The sequence below is a fragment of the Arachis stenosperma genome, chromosome 7, assembly GCF_014773155.1.
Source record: "Arachis stenosperma cultivar V10309 chromosome 7, arast.V10309.gnm1.PFL2, whole genome shotgun sequence".
NCBI lineage: Eukaryota > Viridiplantae > Streptophyta > Magnoliopsida > Fabales > Fabaceae > Arachis > Arachis stenosperma.
Window position 1 is genome coordinate 32,278,806 of NC_080383.1, and position 26,041 is coordinate 32,304,846.

Below are 26,041 nucleotides of genomic sequence, written 5' to 3' on the forward strand. Positions count from 1 at the left end.
GTTGAAAAATAACATCCAATTTTATTGGTATCATGTAATGAATATTATGTTTATTTATGTGATTTTTGGCTTTCTTTTTTCAATTTACAGTGTTTGATGGAGTAAATTTAGAAAACAAACATAAAGTATTTATTTTGCAATGGAAAAATTAAAAAAAATTCTATTTTATCTTACTGACGGATTTACAGATGGATTTTCTGTCTGTAATCAGAGTGAGATGATTTTCCAAAGTTCAAATTACAGACGGAAAATCTGTCGGAAAATCTGTCTGTAATTACAGACGGAAAATCCGTCTGAAAATCCGTCTATAATTACAGACGAAAAATCCGTCGAAAAATCCGTCTGTAATTACAGACGAAAAATCCGTCTGAAAATCCGTCTGTAATTACAGATGGAAAATCCGTCGGAAAGTTCGTCGCTTGCGGGAAATGGATGGAGAATTTACAGAGGGAAAATCTGTCGGTAAGTGGTAAAAATCCGTCGGTAAGTTTCCAACGGAAAAAAATCCGTCGGTAAATAATTTCCGACGAGGCTTTTACAGAGGGACAAAATCCGTCAGTAATTTCGTCGGTAACCAAAAATCTGTCTGTAATAAAGACTAAATCTGTCTGTAAATCTGTCTGTATTAATCAATTTTCTAGTTGTGACAGTTGACAAAATCTAACCTCTTGAATTTGCTGCTGGTTGTCGTGGTTTATGAACGGATGCAACTAATATATATACCAATTGAACGTGATTGTCATGTAGAGTGATAAGTTTACAATGTCAAACAAAAAAAAATTAACAAAAATTTTAAATATGAAGATGGATTTTTTTTTTTTTGTTAAATTTTGGGTGATAGGATACAATTTTATCATTGTTGTTCTTGTATATCATAGTTATTGTTATTGTTGAATTTAAAGAAATAATAACTTATTAAGTAACGATGAATAAATATTATTATTTGGTTAAAAGTCCAATTATGTATGTGATTATATTTGTTTATTGTGTAGTAATATAGAAACCAAACAAGTCCAAATAACAAGCAAATAAGGTCCAATGATAATTCAGTCCCATGATAAAAAAAATTAGCTCATTCATTTATGGCCTATAGAAGTGGTTTCTATCAAAAGAAGGAAACTTCACTCTTTTCTTAATCAAAAATAAAGCAACCAAATTCATTCTCTCTCTTCTCTTTTTTCTTACGCACGTGAAGAAGTCATAAAAAAAAGAAAAAAATTTATTAGGATTCAAATCAAAGAAAAAATAGTGAATTATTAAATTCAAACAAGTCAAAAGTTAGAGTTAAGAAGTTAAGATCAAATTAAGAGGTAAATCAGAAACAAATCTTTTTAAAGAATCTAATAATCATTTTATTCTAGTTCAAGTTTTTGTAAATGATATTGTATTTAGCTCGGCAAATGAAGTCTTGTGTGTTGATTTTAAAAACTTAATGACTAGTGAATTTGATATGAGTATGATGGGAGAACTCACATTTTTCTTAGAACTCCAAATCAAACAGACTCTTAATGGCATTTTTGTGCACCAAAGTAAATATGTTAAAGAATTGGTAAAGAAATTTGGTTTAGAAAATTCCAAACCAATAAGTACACCAATGTATCCAAACTCAAAACTTGAAAAAAATGAAAATGGCAAAGATGTGGATGAGACAAGGTATAAAAGAATGATCGGTTCTCTTATGTATCTAATCTCTTTTAGACCAAACTTTCTAAGTGTTGAAATTATTCTAGATTCTAATTACATCCAAGAAAATCACATCTTTCAGCTGCCAAGAGAATCATTAGATAGAAGGAGTTTTGGTCTTTGGTATCCTAAATCTGATGAGTTTTGTATAGTGGATTATTCCAATGCAGATTTTGTCAGTGACCAAATTGATAGAAGGAGCACATCAGGAATTTGTTGCTGTCTTGGACAGTCACTAAATGTATGGTCCAACAAGAAACAAGCTACTGTTATATTGTCTAAAGTTGAGGCTGAATACATAATCACTTTTTCTTGTTGTTTTCAATTATTATGACTTAAAATTCAACTTGCAAGTTATAAATTGCAAGTCAATAGTATTCCCTTAATGTGTAATAATAAGTGCAATAAATATTTTTAAAAATTCTGTTCTGTATTCTAGAACCAAACACATTGAAATTAGATTTCACTCTATTAGAGAATATGTGTAAAAACAAACCATTGACATTCAATTTGTAAAATTTGAAGATCAACTTGTTGATGTATTTACAAAATTATTGTCTGAAGACAGATTTTGCAAGTTAAGAACTGCCTTGAGTATTGTTTGTGCTGAATCAATAAATTAATTTGATGATGTTGATGTTGCATTCTGGTTGATTTTGTCTCTTAGGTCGACAGGAGACGAAATAAGACAGACGATGAATCCCTCTAGATTCTCTGGATATAAGACTGAATGTTGATACTTTTGAATTTATTTGGGTCAATATTGAATTTTTAGTGTTCCATTGTGTTTCCTTAAAACCACTGTTGGGTCCAAAAAAATTTATATTCTATGATGTGGGCCTCATTAGATTGTTAATCATAAATTTAAAATTTTTATTTTTGGATTTTCTACCGAATCAAATCAAGTTCAGATTTCACAATTTTTTTTTTACTTGTCTTTTCAACTACTTGCTTGCATACTTTTTAAATCATTTATTTTTTAAACAAACTTTCAAATGTTCTTAAATTATATTTTTATTTTTTCAAAATTAAAGCATTTATAGTAGTTATACCTTGTGAATCGTTCATCTTCTCTTTCAACCTTCATCAATTCTCAAAATTGCATTCATTGCTCTTTCATAAAAATGAGAAAGAAGGTGGGTACACGAAGAGACATTGGCTCTTATCATGCTCTTAGAAACTCTCCACCAAAGGATCAAGCACACACCCACATCCATATATACTCACATTCCTCTTCGCATTTCTCTCTCATTCCAAACACCATGGCTAGGACAAAGACTATCTCTTGTCGTCCATCCAAGGCACTAGCAGAGGCTGGGACATGCAAGGCAAATGTTGGTAAAAGGAAGAAAGCCATGACTAAAGAAGAACTTTCAACGTCTCCATCTTCTCGTTCTTCATCTCGTCTTCAAGGACCTTCTGCACCATCTAGTTGCCCTACCAAAGGTACTCGAAGGCACTTTCTTAATTTTATGAAAGAACCTAAAAATCCTCATCCTATTGGATTCAAATCACATTTCGTTAACTTTTTTCATTCTCACTATGACCCTCTCTATTTTTCATCTAGTATGAACTTTGAATTTTATAGAACTATTATTTCTAAAAGATCTTTGTGTCCAACATATATGCCTGACTTAAAAGCTTTAGCTAAAAAGGGAATAAATTTTATTGAAAACATCATTTATCTGGATTGAAAAAATTTGTTTGAAATTTGAAAACCTGTTTATCCTGATTTAGTTAGAGAATTTTATGCCAATATGTACTATCATGAGGAATCTGTTTACGTTTATGTTAAAGGTCGTGAAATCCATTTAAACAAAGAATCCATTAGTGAAACCCTAGATTATTATGATGTTGGCATCAATGTCTATATCACTGGAAAGTGGGACAATGATCAGGGTATTTCATACAAGGATGTTTTGGCCAACATATGTGAGAACATTTCTCTCATGGATGGTACTCCTAACCACCGTGCCTTAGGTCCTATCAAAGTCCAGTTACATCGCATCATTACTCATATTCTCTTACCTCAAAACGGTTCATATCAACGAGTTACTCTTTGTGACACCTTAGTTCTCTATGCCATTATTAACAAAGTTAAAATTTCTTTTGCATATCTTATGATGCATCATATGTATGATTGCATCAAAAGTGATAAAAGTATTTCACTACTATATTTCATATTTTTTACTTATTTCTTTAAATATTTTGGTGTTGATCTGAACAATGAGGTCTTGAGAGAATAGAATTTTGTCTCTTAAAGATGGTGGTGCAGTCAAATAATCAAAGAAAAAAGGGACTAAAGCTGCTAGATACATTGTTTTGGAAGAAGAAAAGATGAAAGTATCCCTCCTTCTTCAACTGCTGGTACATCAATTTCCAACAAATACTTGGTCAATAAAATTGTGAAAGATGTTCTATAAGAGTTTGTGAACTTGACCAAGAACATTATCAACTCTAGCTAACAAACTAGGAGACTTGCAATTCAAAATGAAAACTCTTTAAGAAAGTTTTAAAACAGAGTTGAAGTACTTCTCAAGTACATTGAATCATTGGAAGATGACCAAATAATGTCTGAGCATGAAGAAGAAGATATATTAGGATCCGAGGATAAATGATCTGATGTCTAGCTCCTTGTCACTGCTGCTTATTTTGGAAATATTTTTTTGCTGATTAAATTATGTTACTTTAATACTTTTCAGTTTATTTTGGATAACTGTAATAATGACTGATAAATTCATATTTTATGATTATTTTTTACTTGAAAAGAGTGAATTTTATCAACTTACTGGTGCACAAAAATTACACTCACACTATGTAATTCCGCACAACTAACCAGCAAGTGCACTGGATCATCCAAGTAATACCTTACGTGTGTAAGGGTCGAATCCCACGGAGATTGTTGGCTTGAAGCAAGCTATGGTTATCTTATTATTCTTAGTCAGGATACCAATAGGATTCTTTAGTTTCAATTGTAAAAAGTGAAAGGGCATAAAATAAGTAATTGTTACTCAATAATGGAGAATATGTTGGAGTTTTGGAGATGCTTTGTCTTCTGAATCCTTGCAACATAATGCTTTCTTACTTTCAAACATGCAAGGCTCCTTCCATGGCAAGCTGTATGTAGGGCGTCACCGTTGTCAATGGCTACTTCCCATCTTCTCAGTGAAAATGGTCCAAATGCTCTATCACAGCACGGCTAATCATCTGTCGGTTCTCGATCATGTCGGAATAGGATCCATTGATCCTTTTGTGTCTGTCACTATGCCCAACACTCGCGAGTTTGAAGTTCGTCACAGTCATCCAATCCCTGAATCCTACTCGGAATACCACAGACAAGGTTTAGAGTTTCCAGATTCTCAAGGATGCTGCCAATGGATTCTAGCTTATACCACGAAGACTCTGATTAAAGAATCCAAGAGATATTCATTCAATTGAAGGTAGAACGGAGGTGGTTGTCAGGCACGCGTTCATAGGTTGAGAATGGTGATGAGTGTCATGGATCATCACCTTTTTCATATTGAAGTGCGACTGAACATCTTAGATAGGAACAAGCGTGTTTGAATAGAAAACAAAAATAATTGCATTAATTCATCGAGACGCTGCAGAGCTCTTCACCCCCGACAATGGAGTTTAGAGACTCATGCCGTCAAAGAGTACAAAGTTCAGATCTAAAATGTCATGAGATGCAAAATAAATCTCTAAAAGTTGTTTAAATACTAAGCTAGTAACCTAGGTTTACAGAAAATGAGTAAACTAAGATGGATAGTGCAGAAATCCACTTATGGGGCCCACTTGGTGTGTGCTGGGGCTGAGACTTGAGCTTCTCATGTGCCTGGGCTGTTTCTGGAGTTAAACATCAGGTTGTAACCTGTTTCTGGTGTTCAACTCCAACTTGTAACCTGTTTCTGGCGTTCAACGCCAGAATGCAACATGGAACTGGCGTTAAACGCCAGTTTACGTCATTTATCTTCGCGCAAAGTATGAACTATTATATATCGCTGGAAAGCCCTGGATGTCTACTTTATAACCCAATTTAGAGCGCGCCAATTGAACTCATGTAGCTCTAAAAAAATCCATTCCGAGTGCAAGGAGGTCAGAATCCAACAGCATCAGCAGTCTTTTTTCAGCCTGAATCAGATTTTTGCTCAGCTCCCTCAATTTCAGCCAGAAAATACCTGAAATCACAGAAAAACACACAAACTCATAGTAAAGTCCAGAAATATGAATTTTGCCTAAAAATTAATAAAAATTTACTAAAAACTAACTAAAACATACTAAAAACTATATGAAATTACCCCCAAAAAGCGTATAAAATATCCGCTCATCACAACACCAAACTTAAACTGTTGCTTGTCCTCGAGCAACTAGATAAATAAAATAGGATAAAAAGAAATCAAAAAGCAATAGTATCTCAGAGTTTTAAGTGAAGCTCAGATTCTAATTAGATGAGCGGGACTAGTAGCTTTTTGCTTCCGAACAGTTTTGGCATCTCACTTTATCCTTTGAAATTCAGAATGATTGGCATCCATAGGAACTCAGAATTCATATAGTATTATTGATTCTCCTAGTTTAGTATGTTGATTCTTGAACACAGTTACTTTATGAGTCTTGGCCGTGGCCCTAAGCACTTTGTTTTCCAGTATTACCACCGGATACATAAATGCCACAGACACATAACTGAGTGAACCTTTTTAGATTGTGACTTAACTTTGCTCAGGTCCCTAATTAGAGGTGTCAAGAGTTCTTAAGCACACTCTTTTGCTTTGGATCATGACTTTAACCACTCAGTCTCAAGCTTTTCACTTGGACCTGCATGCCACAAGCACATGGTTAGGGACAGCTTGATCTAGCCGCTTAGGCCTGGATTTACTTCCTTGGGCCCTCCTATCCATTGATTCTCAAAGCCTTGGATCCTTTTCACCCTTGCCTTTTGGTTTAAAGGGCTATTGGCTTTTTCTACCTCTTTTGCTTTTTTTTTTCACTACTTTTTCTTGCTACAAGAATCCATTTCATGATTTTTCAGATCAGCAATAATATTTCTCTTGTTCATTATTCTTTTAGGAGCCAAAAATTTTAACATTCATAAAATTCAATATAAAAAATATGCACTATTCAGGCATTCATTCAGAAGACAAAAAATATTGCCACCACATATAAATAATTAGAATTTTCCTTATTAAGAACTCGAAAAAAAATATTGCCTCTTTATTCTAAAAATCTACTATTTTATTCATGTTTGATGATGATGAGAAAAATAAATTATAGCTTAATTGGAGATAAAATCAAAATAGATATACTAATTACTACTACTCATATATAATTTCTAAGGTAAATTCCTATAAGAACAACTATCACAAAGTTAAAGCTAAGATTAGGACTCAACAACCTTTATTTTGAGAGGTGGATGCTCCTTTAATCTGTGGGGTGCTTGACCCTTCAAGAGATAGCTTCTGACGCTTCAGTTGCCTCAGTTCGCGCCCTTGCTCCTCTTGTTCCTTAAGCAGTTTGCAAAGCATGCTATTTTGATTTTGCTGTTCTTCCTTTAATTGCTCCATAGCTTCTTGCAACTTGGTGACAGATGCTTCAAGACGCTCCCAGTATTCAATTTGAGGGATTTCCGAGAGAAACTCCTGTGCTCTTCTCTTGATGGGGTCGTCCTGCACCTGTTGTCCTTCCATTGATTTTTTGGTGATTGATCGCTCAACTGAGATATACTCGGTTAATCCCATCTTCACCCCAGCATCTTTACATAGCATAGAGATTAAGCTTGGATAAGCCAATTTGGCATCTTTGGAGTTCTTGTTTGCAATTGTGTAAAGTTCACAAGAAATCAGCTCATGAACTTTCACTTCTTTTCCCAACATAATGCAATGGATCATTACTGCTCTTTTGATGGTGACTTCAGAGCGGTTGCTAGTGGGCAGTATAGAACGCCCAATGAAGTCCAGCCAGCCTCTGGCGACTGGTTTGAGATCTTCTCTCTTGAGTTGATTTGGAACACCCTTTGTGTTGGTTGTCCACTTGGTTTCAGGGAGGCATATGTCCTCTAGAATTTCGTCCAAGCCCTTATGTGTTCTCATTATTCTCCTATTAAAGGAGTTTGGGTCATCTTTCAGCTGAGGTAGCTTGAAGATCTCCCTGATTTTGTCAGGATGAAGGTGAACAATCTTTCCTCTGACCAGAGTTCGATAGTCATAGAAGGCGGCTCCAGCTAATCTCTGCCTGTCTGTTTGCCACAGATTAGTGTAGAATTCTTAAACCATGTTCCTTCCCACCTTTGTCTCAGGATTAGCTAGGATTTCCCAGCTCCTGTTTCGGATTTGCTCTTGGATTTCCGGATATTTGTCTTCTTTCAGATCGAATTTAACTTCCGGGATCACTGACCTTAGACCCATTATTTTGTAGTAATGGTCTGAATGTTCTTTGGTTAAGAACTTCCCTTGATTCCAAAGTGGTTTTAGAATATTCTCTTTCTTGCCTCTTGGAGTGGTTTGTTTTCCTTTAGGAGCCATGATCTTAGTGGGTATGGCTTAGTGATCACGGATAAACACACCAAACTTAGAGGTGTGCTTGTCCTCAAGCATAAGAAAGAAAAAGAGATGGATAGAAGGAGAGCCAATTTTGAATGATGGAAGAGAGAAGGGAGGCCGAATGTGGATTTAAAGGGAGGGAGGGTGGGTTTTCGAAATTTTTGAAAAAGAAAAGATAGAAGATATGATTTGTGAAAGATAAGTATGATAGGAAAAAGATGTAATTTAAAATTGGAAAGTTATGAAAGATATTTGAAAAAGATAAATCTGAATTTTTTTTAAAAAAAAAAAGAGATTTGAGATGAATTTGAAAAGATAATTGAGTTTTGAAAAAAATTTGAAAAGAAGTTGGATGGGATTTGAAAAAGATTTGTGTTTATGAATTAAGATACATTTGATATTTTCGAAAAAGGGTTTGAAAAATTAGGATTAAAATTTTTGGAATTGAAAGATGAGAATTTGTAACATGTTTATGCAAGAAATCATGAATTGAAACATGAAAAATGGAAAAAATTTGAGTTGAAAACGAATTCACCTCCTCCACACAATCCTGGCGTTAAACGCCCAAACACCGCATGTTTTGGGCGTTTAACGTCCATTTGTAGCTTCTCCTGGGCATTTAACACCCAATTGTTGCTTCTGACTGGCGTTAAACGCTAGGAACTCCTTTGTCACTGGGCGTTTTTCTGAACGCCCAGGACGCTGTAAATCTGGCGTTAAACGCCCAGAAGATGCTTCTTTCTGGCGTTTAATGCCCAGAAGATGCTTCTTTCTGGAGTTTAACGCCCAGATGGCTATCTCTACTGGCGTTGAACGCCCAGTAGATGCTTATTTTGGGCGTTCAACGCCCAAAACAGCTCTTACTGGCTTTTTCGCACCAGTGAGCTTCTTTTTGCTGTTTTATCCTTTGAATCCTTCTGTAACTCTGTATCATTCACTGAAATGTATTATCTAATTTAAAATTAAAATTACAAATAAAATAAACTCATGACTGGGTTGCCTCCTAGAAAGTGCTTCTTTATTGTCTTTAGCTGGACTATTACTGAGCTTTAATCAAGTCTCAGTTTTGAGCATTCTTGCTCAAAATTGCTTTCAAGATAATGTTTGACTATCTGTCCATTAACAATGAACTTTTTGTTAGAATCATTATCCTGAAGCTCTACGTAAGCATATGGTGATACACCTGTAATCACATATAGTCCTCTCCACCGAGATTTCAATTTCCCAGGGAATAATCTGAGCCTAGAATTAAACAGAGAAACTTTCTGCGCTGGCTCAAAGACTTTGGATGACAGCTTCTTGTCATGCCATATTTTTGCTTTCTCTTTGTAAATTTTTGCATTTTCGAAAGCATTGAGTCTGAATTCCTCTAGCTCATTTAACTGGAGCAATCGTTTTTCTCTAGTTAACTTGGCATCAAGATTTAGGAATCTGGTTGCTCAGTAGGCCTTATGTTCTAGTTCCACTGGCAAGTGACAGGCTTTTTCATACACAAGCTGGTATGGAGAGGTCCCTATAGGAGTCTTGAATGCTGTTCTGTATGCCCACAGAGCATCATCCAAGCTTCTTGCCCAATCCCTTCTATGGTTAATCACAGTCCATTCCAGGATTCTTTTAAGTTCTCTATTAGAGACTTCAGCTTGCCCATTTGTCTGTGGATGGTATGGAGTGGCCACTCTGTGGCTAACTCCATATTGAACCAAAGCAGAGTAAAGCTGTTTATTGCAGAAATGAGTGCCCCCATCACTGATTAGTACTCTAAAGATACCAAATCTGCTGAAGATGTGTTTCTGGAGGAATTTCAGTACTGTCTTAGTATCATTAGTGGGTGTTGCAATAGCTTCCACCCATTTGGATACATAATCCAATGCCACCAGAATATAAGTGTTTGAATATGATGGTGGGAAAGGCCCCATGAAGTCAATACCCCATATATCAAATAACTCAATCTCCAAGATCTCTTGTTGAGGCATGGCATAACTGTGAGGCAGATTGCCAGATCTTTGGCAACTGTCACAATTAAGAACAAACACTCGGGAGTCTTTATAGAGAGTAGGCCAGTAGAAGCCACATTGGAGAACTCGTGTGGCTGTTCGCTCACTTCCAAAATGTCCTCCATACTGTGATCCATGGTAGTGCCAGAGGATCTTCTATGCTTCTTCTTTAGGCACACATCTACGGATTACTCCGTCTGCACATCTCTTGAAGATATATGGTTCATCCCAAAGATAGTACTTTGCATCTGTGATCAATTTCTTTGATTGCTGCTTACTGTACTCTTTGGGTATGAATCTCACTGCCTTGTAGTTTGCAATGTCTGCAAACCATGGCACTTCTTGGATGGTAAAGAGTTGCTCATCCAAAAAGTTTTTAGAGATCTCAGTAAGAGGGAGGGACGCCCCTTCTACTAGTTCTATTCGGGACAGGTGATCTGCTACTTGGTTCTCTGTCCCTTTTCTGTCTCTTATTTCTATATCAAACTCTTACAGAAGCAACACCCATCTGATAAGTCTGGGTTTTGAATCCTGCTTTGTGAGTAGATATTTAAGAGTAGCATGGTCAGTATACACAATCACTTTTGATCCTACTAAATAAGATCTGAACTTGTCAATGGCGTAAATCACTGCAAGTAACTCTTTTTCTATGGTTGTATAGTTCTTCTGTGCGTCATTTAGAACATGACTGGCATAGTAAATGACGTGCAGAAGCTTGTCATGCCTTTGTCCCAACACTGCACCAATGGCATGGTCACTGGCATCACACATCAGTTCAAATGGTAATGTCCAGTCTGGTGTAGGGATGACTGGTGCTGTGACTAGTTTAGCTTTCAGAGTCTCAAACGCCTGCAGACATTCCTTATCAAAGATAAATGGAGTGTCAGCAGCTAGCAAATTACTCAGAGGTTTGGTGATTTTTGAAAAAATCTTTTATAAACCTCCTATAGAATCCTGCATGCCCCAGAAAGCTTCTGATTGCCTTAACATTGGCAGGTGGTGGTAATTTTTCAATTACCTCTACCTTAGCTTGATCCACCTCTATTTTCTTGTTCGAAATTTTGTGGCCAAGCACAATTCCTTCAGTCACCATAAAGTGGCATTTCTCCCAGTTTAAAACCAGGTTGGTCTCTTGGCACCTCTTTAGAACAAGTGCTAGATGGTCAAGGCAGGAGCTGAATGAGTCTCCAAATACTGAAAAGTCATCCATGAAGACTTCCAGAAATTTTTTCACCATATCAGAGAAAATAGAGAGCATGCACCTTTGAAAGGTTGCAGGTGCATTGCACAGACCAAATGGCATCCTTCTGTATGCAAATACTCTGGATGGACATGTGAATGCTGTTTTCTCTTGATCCTGGGAATCTACTACAATTTGATTATAACCTGAATATCCATCCAGGAAGCAGTAGTATTCATGACCTGCCAGTCTTTCTAGCATCTGGTCTATGAATGGTAAAGGAAAATGATCCTTTCTGGTAGTTGTATTGAGCCTTCTATAATCAATACACATACGCCACCCTATAACTGTTCTTGTAGGAACCAGTTCATTTTTTTCATTATGAACCACTGTCATGCCACCCTTCTTAGGGACGACTTGGACAGGACTTACCCAGGGGCTATCAGAAATAGGATAAATAATCCCAGCTTCTAGTGATTTAGTGACCTCCTTCTGCACCACCTCCTTCATGACTGGATTCAGCCGCCTCTGTGGTTGAACCACTGGATTAGCGTCAACCTCCAACAGGATCTTGTGCATATATCTGGATGGGCTAATGCCCTTAAGATCACTGATGGACCACCCCCAAGAGCTATCTTGTGTGTCCTTAGCACTTGAATTAGTGCATCCTCTTCCTGTGGCTCTAAGGTAGAGCTTATGATTACAGGAAAGGTATCACCTTCTCCCAGAAATGCATATTTCAGGGATGGTGGTAATGGTTTGAGCTCGGGTTTGGGAGGTTTCTCCTTTTTCTGAGGGATTCTCAAAGGTTCTATTATTCTCTCTGGTTCCTCCAGATCAGGCTGAGCATCTTTAAAGATATTCTCTAGCTCTGATTTGAGACTCTCAGTCATATTGACCTCTTTTACTAGGGAGTCAATAATATCAATACTCATGCAGTCGTTTGGGGTGCTGGATGCTGCATAGCTTTGACAACATTCAACTTAAACTCGTCCTCATTGACTCTCAGGGTTACTTCCCCTTTTTAGACGTCAATGAGGGTTCGTCCAGTTGCTAGGAAAGGTCTTCCTAGAATGAGAGTTGCACTCTTGTGCTCCTCCATTTCCATCACCACAAAGTCAGTGGGAAAGGCAAAGGCCCAACCTTGACAATCATGTCTTCAATCACGCCTGATGGGTATTTAATGGAGCCATCAGCAAGTTGGAGACATATCCAGGTTGGTTTGACTTCTTCAGTCAAACCAAGCTTTCTGATAGTAGATATAGGTATTAGGTTGATACTTGCCCCAAGATCACATAGAGCTTGCTTGGTATTAGTACCCTCTAATATGCATGGTATCATAAAGCTTCCGGGATCTTTAAGCTTTTCTGGTAAGCTTTTCAGAATGACTGCACTGCATTCTTCAGTGAGGTAAATTTTTTCAGTTTCTCTCCAATCCTTCTTATGACTTAAGATTTCTTTCATGAACTTAGCATAAGAGGGTATTTGCTCAAGTGCCTCTGTAAACGGAATCTTTATTTCAAGAGTCTTGAGATAGTCTGCAAAGCGGGCAAATTGCTTATCATGTTCTGCTTGGCAAAGTTTCTGAGGATAAGGCATTTTGGCTTGGTATTCCTCAACCTTAGTTGCTGCAGGTTTATTGCCTACAGATGTGGGTTGAGAAGCCTTTTTAGAGGGGTTGCTATCAGCACTTGTATGTGTCTGATCCCCCACTGGCGTTTGAATGCCAGGGGTGAAAGCTGGAGTGGCGTTAGACGCCAACTCCTTACCTGTTTCTGGCGTCTGAATGCCAGAACTGAGCTTCCTTTGGGCGTTCAACACCAACTTCTTGCTTGTTTCTGGCGTTTGAACGCCAAAACTGATCATGGGTTGGGCGTTTAACGCCAGCCCTTCACCCCTTTCTGGCGTTTGAATGCCAGAACTGTTCCTCTCTGGGCTCTTACTGTCCTCAGAGGAATTTTGGGTAGCAGTTTGTTCATTTCTTGGCTTCCTGATGCCTTGAAGTGAGGTATTTAATGTTCTCCCACTTCTTAATTGAACTGCTTGACACTCTTCTGTTATTTGTTTTGATAACTGCTATTCTGTTTGCTTCAACTGCACTTCTATATTCATATTAGTCATTCTTGTTTCTTGCAATATCTCCTTAAATTCGGCTAGCTGTTTTGTTAGAAAATCTAATTGCTGATTGAATTCAGTAACGTGTTCTGCAGGACTGAGTTCATCAGTTACTGTTTTAGCCTCTTCTTTCATGGAAGATTCACTGCTTAGGTACAGATGCTTATTTTTGGCAACTGTATCAATGAGCTCTTGAGCATCTTCAATTGTCTTTCTCATATGTATAGATCCACCAGCTGAGTGGTCTAGAGAAATCTGAGCTTTCTCTGTAAGCCCATAATAGAAGATGTCTAACTACACCCATTCTGAAAATATTTCAGAAGGGCATTTTCTTAGCATCTCTCTGTATCTCTCCCAAGCATCATAAAGAGATTCATTATCTCCTTGTTTAAAGCCTTGGATGTTTAGCCTTAGCTGTGTCATCCATTTTGGAGGGAAGTATTGATTTAGAAATTTTTCTGACAACTGTTTCCATGTCCTTATGCTAGCCTTAGGTTGGTTATTTAACCACCTCTTAGCTTGGTCTTTTACAGCAAATGAAAACAGTAATAATCTGTAGACATTCTGATCTACTTCTTTATCATGTACTGTGTCAACAATTTGTAAAAATTGTGCCAGAAACTCTGTAGGTTCTTCCTGTGGAAGACCGAAATACTGGCAACTTTGCTGCACCATGATAATGAGCTGAGGATTCAACTCAAAGCTACTAACTCCAATGGAGGGTATACAGATACTACTCCCATATGAAGTAGTAGTGGGATTAGCATACGACCCCAGAGTCCTTCTGGATTGTTCACTTCCACTTAGGTCCATGATGGAGAAAGGGAGATGATATGGATTTATTTTATTTATTTTATTATATAAGAAAAATAATTTTCAAAATAATAAAATAAAATAAAAACTAAAAATACAAAAAATAAAAATAAAATTTAAAAAAAATGTATTTTAAAATTTTTTGAAAAAGTGAGGAGAGAGAGAGTGGTTAGGATATTTTTTTGAAAAAGATATAATTTTTTTTTAAAAAATTTAAAAGGATAAGATTTGAAAAAATTTGAAATTGAAATCTGAATTTTTGTAAAAAGTTTCAAAAAAAATTGTTTAAAAATAGTTAGAAAAAAATATTTTTTATTTTTGAATTTTATTATGAAAGAGAAAAACACACAAAAGACACAAGACTTAAAATTTTTAAATCCAATGCTCCTTGTTTTCGAAAATTTTGGAGGGAAAACACCAAGGCACACCAAACTTAAAAATTTTAAGATCAAAACACAAAGAAGACTCAAGAACACCTTGAAGACTTACAAGAACAACAAGAACAAAAGAAAGAACACCAAACTTAAAGTTTGGCACAAGATTTAATCAAAGAAAAATTATTTTTAAAAAAGATTTAAAAAAAAAGATACCAAATTACCAAGAACACAAACTAACGCTCTAGCCAATTGAGCTATAAATGTAACGTGTTTTAAAGATGTATTTTTAATAAATAAAAATATTTTTTTAAAACTAATATTTTGAAAAAGCACAAGAAAAACAAGAAAAGACACAAAACAAGACAAACCAAGGATCAAACAAGAAAAATTGACAAGAATAATTGAAGATCAAGGAAGAACAAAGAACATGCAATTCGAAAATTGAAGGACAAAGAAAAGCATGCAATTGACACCAAACTTAAAATATGAAACAAAACTCAAACAAAAGATTCCAAGAAAAATTAAAAACTGATAAAGAAAAATAATATTTTTGAAAGATTTTTAAAAAAGGAATAATAGAAGATGCAATCCTAGTGATTCTAAACAAAAAGACAAAATTTTCCTAATCTAAGTAACAAGATTCACCGTCAGTTGTTCAAACTCAAATAATCCCCGGCAACGGCGCCAAAAACTTGGTGCACGAAAATTACACTCACACTATGTAATTCCGCACAACTAACCAGCAAGTGCACTGGGTCGTCCAAGTAATATCTTACGTGAGTAAGGGTCGAATCCCACGGAGATTGTTGGCTTGAAGCAAGCTATGGTTATCTTATTATTCTTAGTCAGGATACCAATAGGGTTCGTTAGTTTCAATTGTAAAAAGTGAAAGGGCATAAAATAAGTAATTGTTACTCAATAATGGAGAATATGTTGGAGTTTTGGAGATGCTTTGTCTTCTGAATCCCTGCAACATAATACTTTCTTACTTTCAAACATGCAAGGCTCCTTCCATGGCAAGCTGTATGTAGGGCGTCACCGTTGTCAATGGCTACTTCCCATCCTCTCAGTGAAAATGGTCCAAATGCTCTGTCACAGCACGGCTAATCATCTGTCGGTTCTCGATCATGTCGGAATAGGATCCATTGATCCTTTTGTGTCTGTCACTACGCCCAACACTCGCGAGTTTAAAGTTCGTCACAGTAATCCAATCCCTGAATCCTACTCGGAATACCACAGACAAGGTTTAGACTTTCCAGATTCTCAAGGATGCTACCAATGGATTCTAGCTTATACCACGAAGACTCTGATTAAAGAATCCAAGAGATATTCATTCAATCGAAGGTAAAACGGAGGTGGTTGTCAAGCACACGTTCATAGGTTGAGAATGGTGATGAGTGTCACGGATCATCACCTTCTTCATATTGAAGTGCGAATGAACATCTTAGATAGGAACAAGCGTGTTTGAATAGAAAACAGAAATAATTGCATTAATTCATCGAGACGCTGCAGAGCTCCTCACCCACAACAATGGAGTTTAGAGACTCATGCCATCAAAGAGTACAAAGTTCAGATCTAAAATGTCATGAGATGTAAAATAAATCTCTTAAAGTTGTTTAAATACTAAGCTAGTAACCTTTGTTTATAGAAAATGAGTAAACTAAGATGGATAGTACAAAAATCCACTTCTGGGGCTCACTTGGTATGTGCTGGGGTTGAGACTTGAGCTTCTCACATGCCTGGGCTGTTTCTAGAGTTAAACGTCAGGTTGTAACCTGTTTCTGGCGTTCAACTCTAACTTGTAACCTGTTTCTGGCGTTCAACGCCAGAATGCAACATGGAATTGGTGTTAAACGCCAGTTTACGTCATTTATCTTCGCGCAAAGTATTGACTATTATATATTGCTGGAAAGCCCTGGATGTCTACTTTCCAACCCAATTAAGAGCGCGCCAATTGGACTTTTGCAGCTCCAAAAAATCTATTCCGGGTGCAAGGAGGTCAAAATCCAATAGCATCAGCAGTCCTTTTTCAGCCTGAATCAGATTTTTGCTCAACTCCCTCAATTTCAGCCAGAAAATACTTAAAATCACAGAAAAATACACAAACTCATAGTAAAGTCTAGAAATATGAATTTTTCCTAAAAACTAATAAAAATATACTAAAAACTAACTAAAACATACTAAAAACTATATGAAATTACCCCCAAAAAGCGTATAAAATATCCGCTCATCACTTACCTTGCATTTATTCCTTGAAATTGCATGCTTTTGTGAATTTTTTCATAATTATGCTTAATTATTAAAAACATACTTTTTATGTTTTAAATTGCCAAATTTAATTCACTTTTATCCCATTCGATGCCTTGATATGTTTGTTTGAGTGATTCAAAGGTTAGAAGGCAAGAATGGCTTGGAAGGATGAAGAAAAAGCATGCAAAAATGAAGAATTCATGAAGAAATGAAGATGGGACATTTTTAGGTTGTGCGTATGCATGTCTTATGCGTATGCACGACTCGCAGCACATGATTCACTTAAGTTAACGCATGACTCGCGATTTCAAACCCATTTTGAATCCAATCCAACTCATTTGTGAAACATTTAAAGCAAAAATTCAAAGGAGATCAAGCAAGTAGTGTAGAAGAAGTGTAGAGTAGTTTAATCTGATGCTTTACTCCAACTTCTCTCTAGAATTTAGGTTTTCTTAGTTTAATTTCTCTTTATATTTAGGTTTTGATTTTGTTTTAGTATAGTTTTCTTTACATTTTTATGTTCTAGTATCTTAATTCATTTATTTTTTTTCTTGTTAGTTTCTCTATTTTTAGAAAATTTGATATAAATACTTGTTGAATTCCAATTTTTTTAATGCAATTTGATGTTTTTATATTTAATGATACTTGCTTAAGTTGTTATTATTGCCTTCTTGTATTGGGTAGCTGTAGATTTTATTAATTCTTGCAATTTGTCATGTTTTACTTTTATGCACACCTAGTGTTAGATAAAATATTTGGACTAGTTATAGAGTAGATTTTTCTCTTTGCTTGGAATTGAGAACTTAGGTGTGATCTTGAGTCATTGATGTCCGATATTGATAGGTGATTTAGGGTTGTTAGTTGATTTTATTTCCACTGACGTTATCCTTTCACTAAGTCTAATTAGTGAGTTAGTTAGAATTTGTGGATTAAGATCAATTATGCATATTTGACTTTTTTCCGATGTTTAGGAGATGATAAAGTGGAATTAACTCTTCACAATTGTCATGTTCGTGGTTAATGACAAAGATAGGAACCCTTGACTCTCAGCCTTTTCCAAAATCTTTTTTTGCACTTGAATTTCCTTTTCTTTGCCTTAATTGTTTTAGTTTAATTTCTTGCATGCTTCTTTACTTTTTTGTCATTTAAATTCTTGTTTAATGCTATCAAAATCTAAATCTCTCATAGCCAATGACTTGTACACCCGATTGCAATTTCGTGGAAGAACGACCCGAGATTTAAAACTTCCGACTATTTAATTTGTAACTTTTGACATCTTTTAAACTTTGATATAGTTATTTGTCGGTTTAGGATTATGCTTACAATGAATTCGAATTTTTACCTTGTGAAATTTTAAATCGGTATCTAGCCTTCATCAGCGACTTTGTAGAATTTTAACTTGAACTAATACACTTCTTGATGCCTAACAAACTTTTGTGCAGGAAATACTATCCCTCTTTGATAACAAAAAGGAGAATGAGTTTGAAAAATAAATTGTTAGGATGTTTAATTCATGAACAATTAGTACTGCTGTTTTTAGCATAAATTATTTGAGAATTATTTGATACTAATTGGTTGAGACTGCTGTTTTAAAAATATTAATTGATTGCACCTCTATTTTTTTTAATTAATACTTGATTTATGATTGGTTGATGCTGAATGGTGATTAATAGCTTGTAAAATTTTTTGAAAAACAAGCTATTAGGCTGGTTCAAAAGATATGGCAGGTTGGATTGTTTTAATAATTAATATTACTTGTAAGTATATTTTTTGCATTGAAATTGCTTAAATAATTATCACATGTTGAAGCAAAACTCACATTTAGGGGAGCAAATAGAATGAAAGAAAGAGAGTTCAAATTGAAAATTGAATCAACAAAGGGAAGTTCATTAAACTCTTCTCATTTTTTATTTACAATTCATTTTTTAATGTTCGTCATCGAAGGGGAGATTATTGAGTTTAAAAAATAATAACAAATTAGCTCCATCTACTCATAAACTGCAACAACCAACAGCGGATTCAAGAGACTGGATTTTGTTGAGTGTAAACCGCAAAAGGTGTAAAGATTTATGCTTTAGGAGAGTTTGAACATAAACTGTCGGCAAATATGTAGCGGTTTACATCGATACATAATTGCACATAGATTTTTAATTGTTGTATTCATGTAATTTTAAGATCTATTTGTTTTATTTATGTAAATTGCCTAAGAAAAAATTTAACCCCAATCAACTACTCATATAAAGATATAATCATGTTACGTGTATATTAAAAATTAGATATTAAATCAGTTATTGATATAAATATATGTTACAATATAAAATACATATTAAAAATAAGCTAAACAAAATATATATTTAGAGAAATAGTATAGCGATACATATATAAATACAGAATGACTATATATTCACTTTTGACTTCAAGCTAAGCCTCAAAGTGGTCCCTAAAGTTACACTTGTGCCTCATAGTAGTCCCTGAACTTAATAGTTACTCATATTCATCCCTGAAGTTGCACTTCGGAACTCAGACTCGTCCTTCGGGCACATTCTGCATATCTGGCGCAATCGAAAAGTTCATCTGGACTAGAGGGTGACACGCTGGCGAAGCTAAAACGACATAGTATTAGTGGTGGCACGTAAATGCCATAAAACGACGTCGTTTCACTCTAAAATTTCTTTTGAAGAATCCTCCCTCAAACTTCAGGGACCATTTTGTTTGAACTTTGGAAGGCGAGTGTAATGGTGCGAGGGGGAATAAAAAATCGCAAGATGAGGAAGGAAGACACATTGAAGTTTATTAGCACTGAGGGGTTTCAAATTCTTTGTTTATAAGGAAGCTGCTATGGTTTCACAGACCATACACAGCATGCTTACCTCTCCAGGTTGCTCTTATTTCCATCCTGGTTAATAATTCTTCCATTTGCGTTGTAAAATTAGGGTTCCGCTCATTTCACTCTTCTGATCGTATTGATAGGGAGTTTCGCTGAGAAGCAGCACAGTGAGGTTACCTTCCCTGAGATCAGAACCACCATTCTCGAGAAGATTTGCCAGTATTTTTACTGGCATCTCTAATTTGTGAGGTATTTACTCCTTTTTTGAGAGGCATGTGTTCAAGACTTCATGAAATCTAATGTGAATTCTATTGTATGAGAGGTTTTCGTGAATTTTGTGGTTGTGTATCCGAAGCTACCTATATTCGAAAATTTTGTATATGCTATGGATTTTTAAATCTGTGATCCTTGGTTTTATCGTTGAAAAATGTCAACGCAGGGTTTTGGGGGAGGGGGGATTTATGTTATTAGGGAATTCAAATTATTAACACTCCCTTTACATGACCAGCTAAACTGTGATTTTGTTGTCTTGGTTCTAGTAGGGAATTTAATTTTTTCTTGGTGCCTATCACTGTGTGATCCTTCTGTTAAGTAGGATGGATTCTCGACGAGCAAGGAGGTTTTTATTATGTTTAACTATTTGATTCTATTAAGCGGCCATTTGAGTTTCATTTCTACTTCTTAGGTTTCAGATTAGATTCTTCATGTGTTAAAGTCTGGGGTTTCGCTGAATTCAGTGCTCCACAAAAGAGAGATTTTTTTACATGGTTTTATGTATCATGTGGTTGCACTTTTTATTGTGTGCCCTTCTTTTATCATTTTACTTTCTCTTGTCATCTGTTTCAAATGACAAGAGAAAACTACTGGACAGCTTGAAAATTTGAGATACTACTGAAAAATTGCATTGCTAATTGAGTTGGCCCCTTTTTTCTAACTGATATTTTGGCCTCCTGCCCCCCTTTCTCTACTCTAACGAGCATCATTGTTAGTCTTTCTTATGTGTTGCAATGTAAGCTATACTTTCCTTTAGGAAGTAATTGAAAGCTCTGTAGCTTTGATCCAAAATCTCTTAATTCATGCGATGTTATTTTCATCAAAATAGTTCTATTAACTTGAATAGTGAAAATCTTGCTGTTGTTAGTAGGAAAGAGACAGAGTTTCTTATTGAATCTGAATTAAATTTGGAGCTAATGATGGCTGCCAATTACCTCCATACATGAGCATTTTCTAAGGGCAGTTGCTCTCCATTCTCATTGTAAGCCTTCATTATTCTCTTGAATTTAACAAGTTTATTATCGATAGTGGTTATTTTTGTTGACGTAGCGCTTGTTTTTGGTGTTTTTATATCCACTGTGTCATTCATGCCGATGGAGCTTTCTCGGAAGAGCTGTTTTTACTACCATTGGAGACAGTATCTTTGCAGGAACTATAGTATGTATGTAATATGTGTAATCTAATGGTCATAGGACTCAACTTGAAAAAGTTGCATATGAGTGGCTGTTAGATGCTTAATGTCGATGATGCCATACACTGTGTACATGAACTGATTCAAAGAAAATGTTAATTCAAAGTGAGCATTACTATCTCCAAATAATAGAAAAAAGTGAGCATTACTATCAACAAGCACACCAGCTGCCACCACCCAACCAGCCAACACCCCATCTGCAAGCACATCATCTACAAGTACTCTACCAACAAGCACTAATCCACCTAATCGAATATAAGATGCAACACAGGAACTGTAGACTTGCAAGCATAATGAGATTTGTGCCTAATCCTGGATTCAAGCCACCTAGAACCAAGAATTAATGACTTAGATTATTATGTTTAAGGACAGATGGTGTCTTTGTTTATCTGTTTTGGTGAAGTAATTTACTTTGTATGCTTTCTTAATTAGGATCCTAGTGTTGGAAACTTATGAGGTATATATTTTAACAACTCTAATATACTTGGTGACTATTATTCTGACTCTATAATACCTTCTTTGGATGTATTTTTTACATTATGAATATGAATTATGACTTTCTTGAATTTATCTGTGTCAAATTTTGGATTTTATTTTACCAGATACAATTGACCAAATTGTCTATCCAATTTTAAGAGAAGAACAGCTACTGTAATTAGCAGCATAAATACAAACACCAAAATTTTACCTACTTTTAGAATCCTAGCTTCAGACTCTAATCTTTCAAGTTTCCAAACAATCTTCATCTTCCATTTTTCATTGTCAACTGAAGGGTTTGCTCTACTATCACATGTTATCACATCTTCTTTCAAAATTTTATCTACCCATAGAAACAACCATACCACCTTTTACCTACAGTCTGCACCCAAGAAAGTGAATCAGCCAAGTTTATATCCAGAAATACAGCAAACAACAACCACTTACATTGTAGTTTGGGCAACCAAAGAACGGTCTCTCTGGATTAGAATCCGTCCCTGACCATCGCAAAACTGGTCTCGTCCCGCACCCACACTATTTTGGCAAATGCGAATCTTTGTTTTTGGTCATTCTCCTCATAATGCTTCCAAAATATCGTAGGTTGTTCGAGCTCCCAGTTGCGTTGCTCGTGCTAGCCATTACCGTCTGGCTTTGAAGATGCTGAAGCCAACATAAGAGAATCCAAGGGAAGAGACGAGAAGATAAGAGAGTGGGCACTGCAGACTAATCTTCAAATTTGGGAATTAGGGTTTTTAACTTCAATTTAGGGACCAAATTGAATCAACAAAGTTTACTCATCTACGTCAGCTAGCCTTTAGCTTCGCTAGCGTATCACCCTCTAGTCCAGATCAGCATTCTGGCGGCGTCAGATGGGCAGAATGTGTCGAAAGGATGAGTTTGAGTCCCGGAGTGCAACTTCAAGGACAAATATGGGTAACTATTAAGTTCAGTGACTACTATGAAGCACGAGTGTAACTTTAGAGACCACTTTGAGGCTTAGCTCTCTAACTTCTGTACTCAAACTTTATATACAATATAGTCAAAATACAACCGGATTTAATTCTCACTAAGTAAGGATTGGATATTTCTTACTATTCACAAAAAATGCCATTATTTGGAGTTAAAAACAATCTATATATCTCAAGAAGTGAATGATTTAAAATTTGTTTTGTTATTTATTTTTTGTTTGATCTACGAGATATGTTGTTAAAATAGACAAAAATCAATATTTATTCTTTTCGAATTTACGACTTTTTAAATAAGTATGAGAAGATTATATTATTTAAACTATAATTTGTTGACATATTTACCCTTAATATATATTATGAATCCTTACAGAAAAAATAACATAATATAAATACAAATTAAGATAGATATAAAATTAAGATCAATTAATTGAATTTTAAACTAACATTTAACATATTAAAATCTTAACAATATTAAAGTCCAGTTTAAATAAATAATTTAATTAAATTAAACAATAAATATTTATATTAAAAATAATTTATATGACTATTTATTTCTCTCACGGTCACTAGTCCATTTTATAAGGCGCGTAACATGAGAATAAAGTTGTTTCAATCAATTTGATTCCACCTTTAAATCAATTTAATCAAAAGTGAATATTAAGAAAAACAATTTGTTCGGTAATATCGAAAATCCGTTACTGGGTCATGTGTCGGCTCATTTTTTTTAATATTGGTTAAGATTTGGTGTAATACTTCATTATTGGATATGGTGGTGTTTTGCATGTTTATGGGGCTGACAATTCGCAGGGGGCGAATTGCTTTAACCAAATATTTTTTAAAAATTAAAAGAAGACAATAGAAGGGAGGCGTATTGCTTTTTTGAAAATTTTAAAAAGCAATACAAGGGGGGCGAATTCTATAAGTTTAATATTAAATTCACAATACAAGGGGGGCGGATTGTATAAATTTAATATTAAACTCACAATACAAGGGGGCGAATTGTATTAGTTTAATATTAAAAATATAATACAAGGGGAGCGTATTGACAATACAAGAACGGCGTATTACCAGAACGCATGGGGCGGAATGACATTACGCAGGGGGCGTATTGTTTTTTTTATTAAAAAAATATACCTCGAGTATTATAAAAAGAAGAACGAATTTGTTGAGTGTGAGTGTGGTTATTTCGTTGAGAGAGTAAGAGAAGAAAAATGGAGGAAAGTGTTAGTTTGAAAATATATTATAATGGTCAAATTTTTTCACAAACATCTGAAGGTGTGAGTTTTGTATGTGAAAATCCATATGATCTTGTTATTCCTTTTGGAATAACATACGAGGAATTTAAGCGTATACTTTTTCAGTGTGTTGATAATCAAATATTAAAGAGAATCACAAATATTTTTTATAGACAACCTGTGTTAGTATTTGGGGGTTTTATTCAATTTCAAATAATGTATGTGGTTGACGATACAAGTATGCAAGTGATGTTTTCGATCTACCAACAAACACGGGCACAAGTGTCAGTTATCGAGTTATATGTTGAGTTCGAAGAATTAGTTGAGGTTAATTTACCCGAACCTAACATCGACTGGACGGTTTATAACACTGAAAGTGAAGAGGAATTCGAGGGCACTTATCATATTGTTGGTCCAGTTGAAGATGTCGACGAAGATGATATCATAGTTGAGCCTGACGTTGCAGATGTGACAAATGCACTAACGAGCCAACATCTATCTAGAGAACCTTCTTTTATGCATGCTTTGGATCTAGATGCTATGAATGCACCAGAATTTCCTGAGTTTGTCAATGCAGGTAAGTAGTCTTCTATTTTTATTGTGATTAGTATTATAATAATTATTATTAGCCTTTATTATATTACGCATTACTATTATAGTTATTATTTGTTATTATGATTATTTGTTGTTATTATTATTATTAATTTATTATTATTGTTATCATTATTAGTAATAGTAAGACTTATTTCTTGTTATGGCTGTTGTAGATCCTGTTGTTGTTACGGATGGTGAATTTGTCATCGGCATGGAGTTTAGTTCTAGAGAAACTGTGATTGCAGCAATTAAAGATTATACCATTCGTCGGGGTGTGGATTATCGAGTGTGTGAATCTGAGCCAACCACATTTTATGCTAAGTGTGTACACTATGGAACAAATTGCGATTGGCTTATCAGGGCTAGTCTTATTAAGAGAAAGTTTTGTTGGGTTGCGAATATTTTTGGTGGTTGGGAAGCTTCTTATGAAGCTTTACCGTCGTGGTTTGAAGCAATGGTACAGAAAGATCCATCAGCTGCAGTTGAGATCGAAACTGCACCAGCTTACCTAGGGGATGAGGTGGTCCAGGATATTAGGATACTGACACGAGTGTTTTGGAGCTTTTACCCTTGCATTAGAGCATTTAGGAGCTGCAAACCAATCGTCCAAATAGATGGCACACATCTGTATGGCAAATACAAAGGAGCTCTCTTAGTTGCAGTTTCTCAGGATGGCAATGGCAATATTGTGCCTCTTGCATTTGCCGTTGTTGAGGGTGAGACTTCTGATGCATGGCACTTTTTTCTTACTCATTTGCGCACACATGTGGTGACGCGGGATGGTATTGGGCTTATCTCTGATCGACACGACTCTATTACCTCAGCAATAGCACGTAGTAATGGATCATGGGAGCCTCCGAGAGCTATCCGCATGTTTTGTGTTAGGCACATAGCATCCAACTTCTTAAGGAATTTCAAGGCACCGTATTTACAGAAGTTGATTGTAAATATGGGTACGTAAGTTATAGTTAAATAATGATGTTAGTGTTATGTGGTGATACTTATTTTTTTTCTTTTTTTTCTTTTTACAGGTTATTGTAGGACTGTGCGTGAATTTAATGTGCAGTATGCAAGATTACGTGAGCGTGGTGAGGCTTACACTTAGTGGCTCGATCGGATCCCACGTCAGCAATATGCTTTGGCGTTCGATAATGGATATCGCTGGGGTCATATGACCACAAACCTAGTCGAGTGCATCAATGGGGTATTAAAGGGGGCGCGAAATCTTCCAATTGCATCACTTGTCAAGGCAACTTTTTATAGATTAAATGAGTTGTTCACTAGGAAGAGGGCTGAGGCTGAGGCTCGAACGAATGCGGGACATGTATTCTCTGAATATGCAATCAACAAACTTCAATCAAATCAGCAGGCAGCGGGAAACATCCAAGTTAACTTGTTTGATAGGCAGAATGAGGTCTTTGAGGTGCGCGAGATGCCCAGTGGTTTAGAGTATGCGGTGAATCTCCGTCAACGGCATTGTGATTGTGGTGAGTTTCAGACATATCGAATTCCTTGTCGTCATGTCTTTGC

General features: G+C 35.6%; 1 pseudogene; it reads left to right on the forward strand.

Moving 5' to 3' along the window:
- The first annotated feature begins 19,710 nt into the window (after positions 1–19,710).
- LOC130940617 (uncharacterized) lies at positions 19,711–20,992 on the forward strand (annotated as a pseudogene).
- The last annotated feature ends 5,049 nt before the right edge of the window (positions 20,993–26,041 follow it).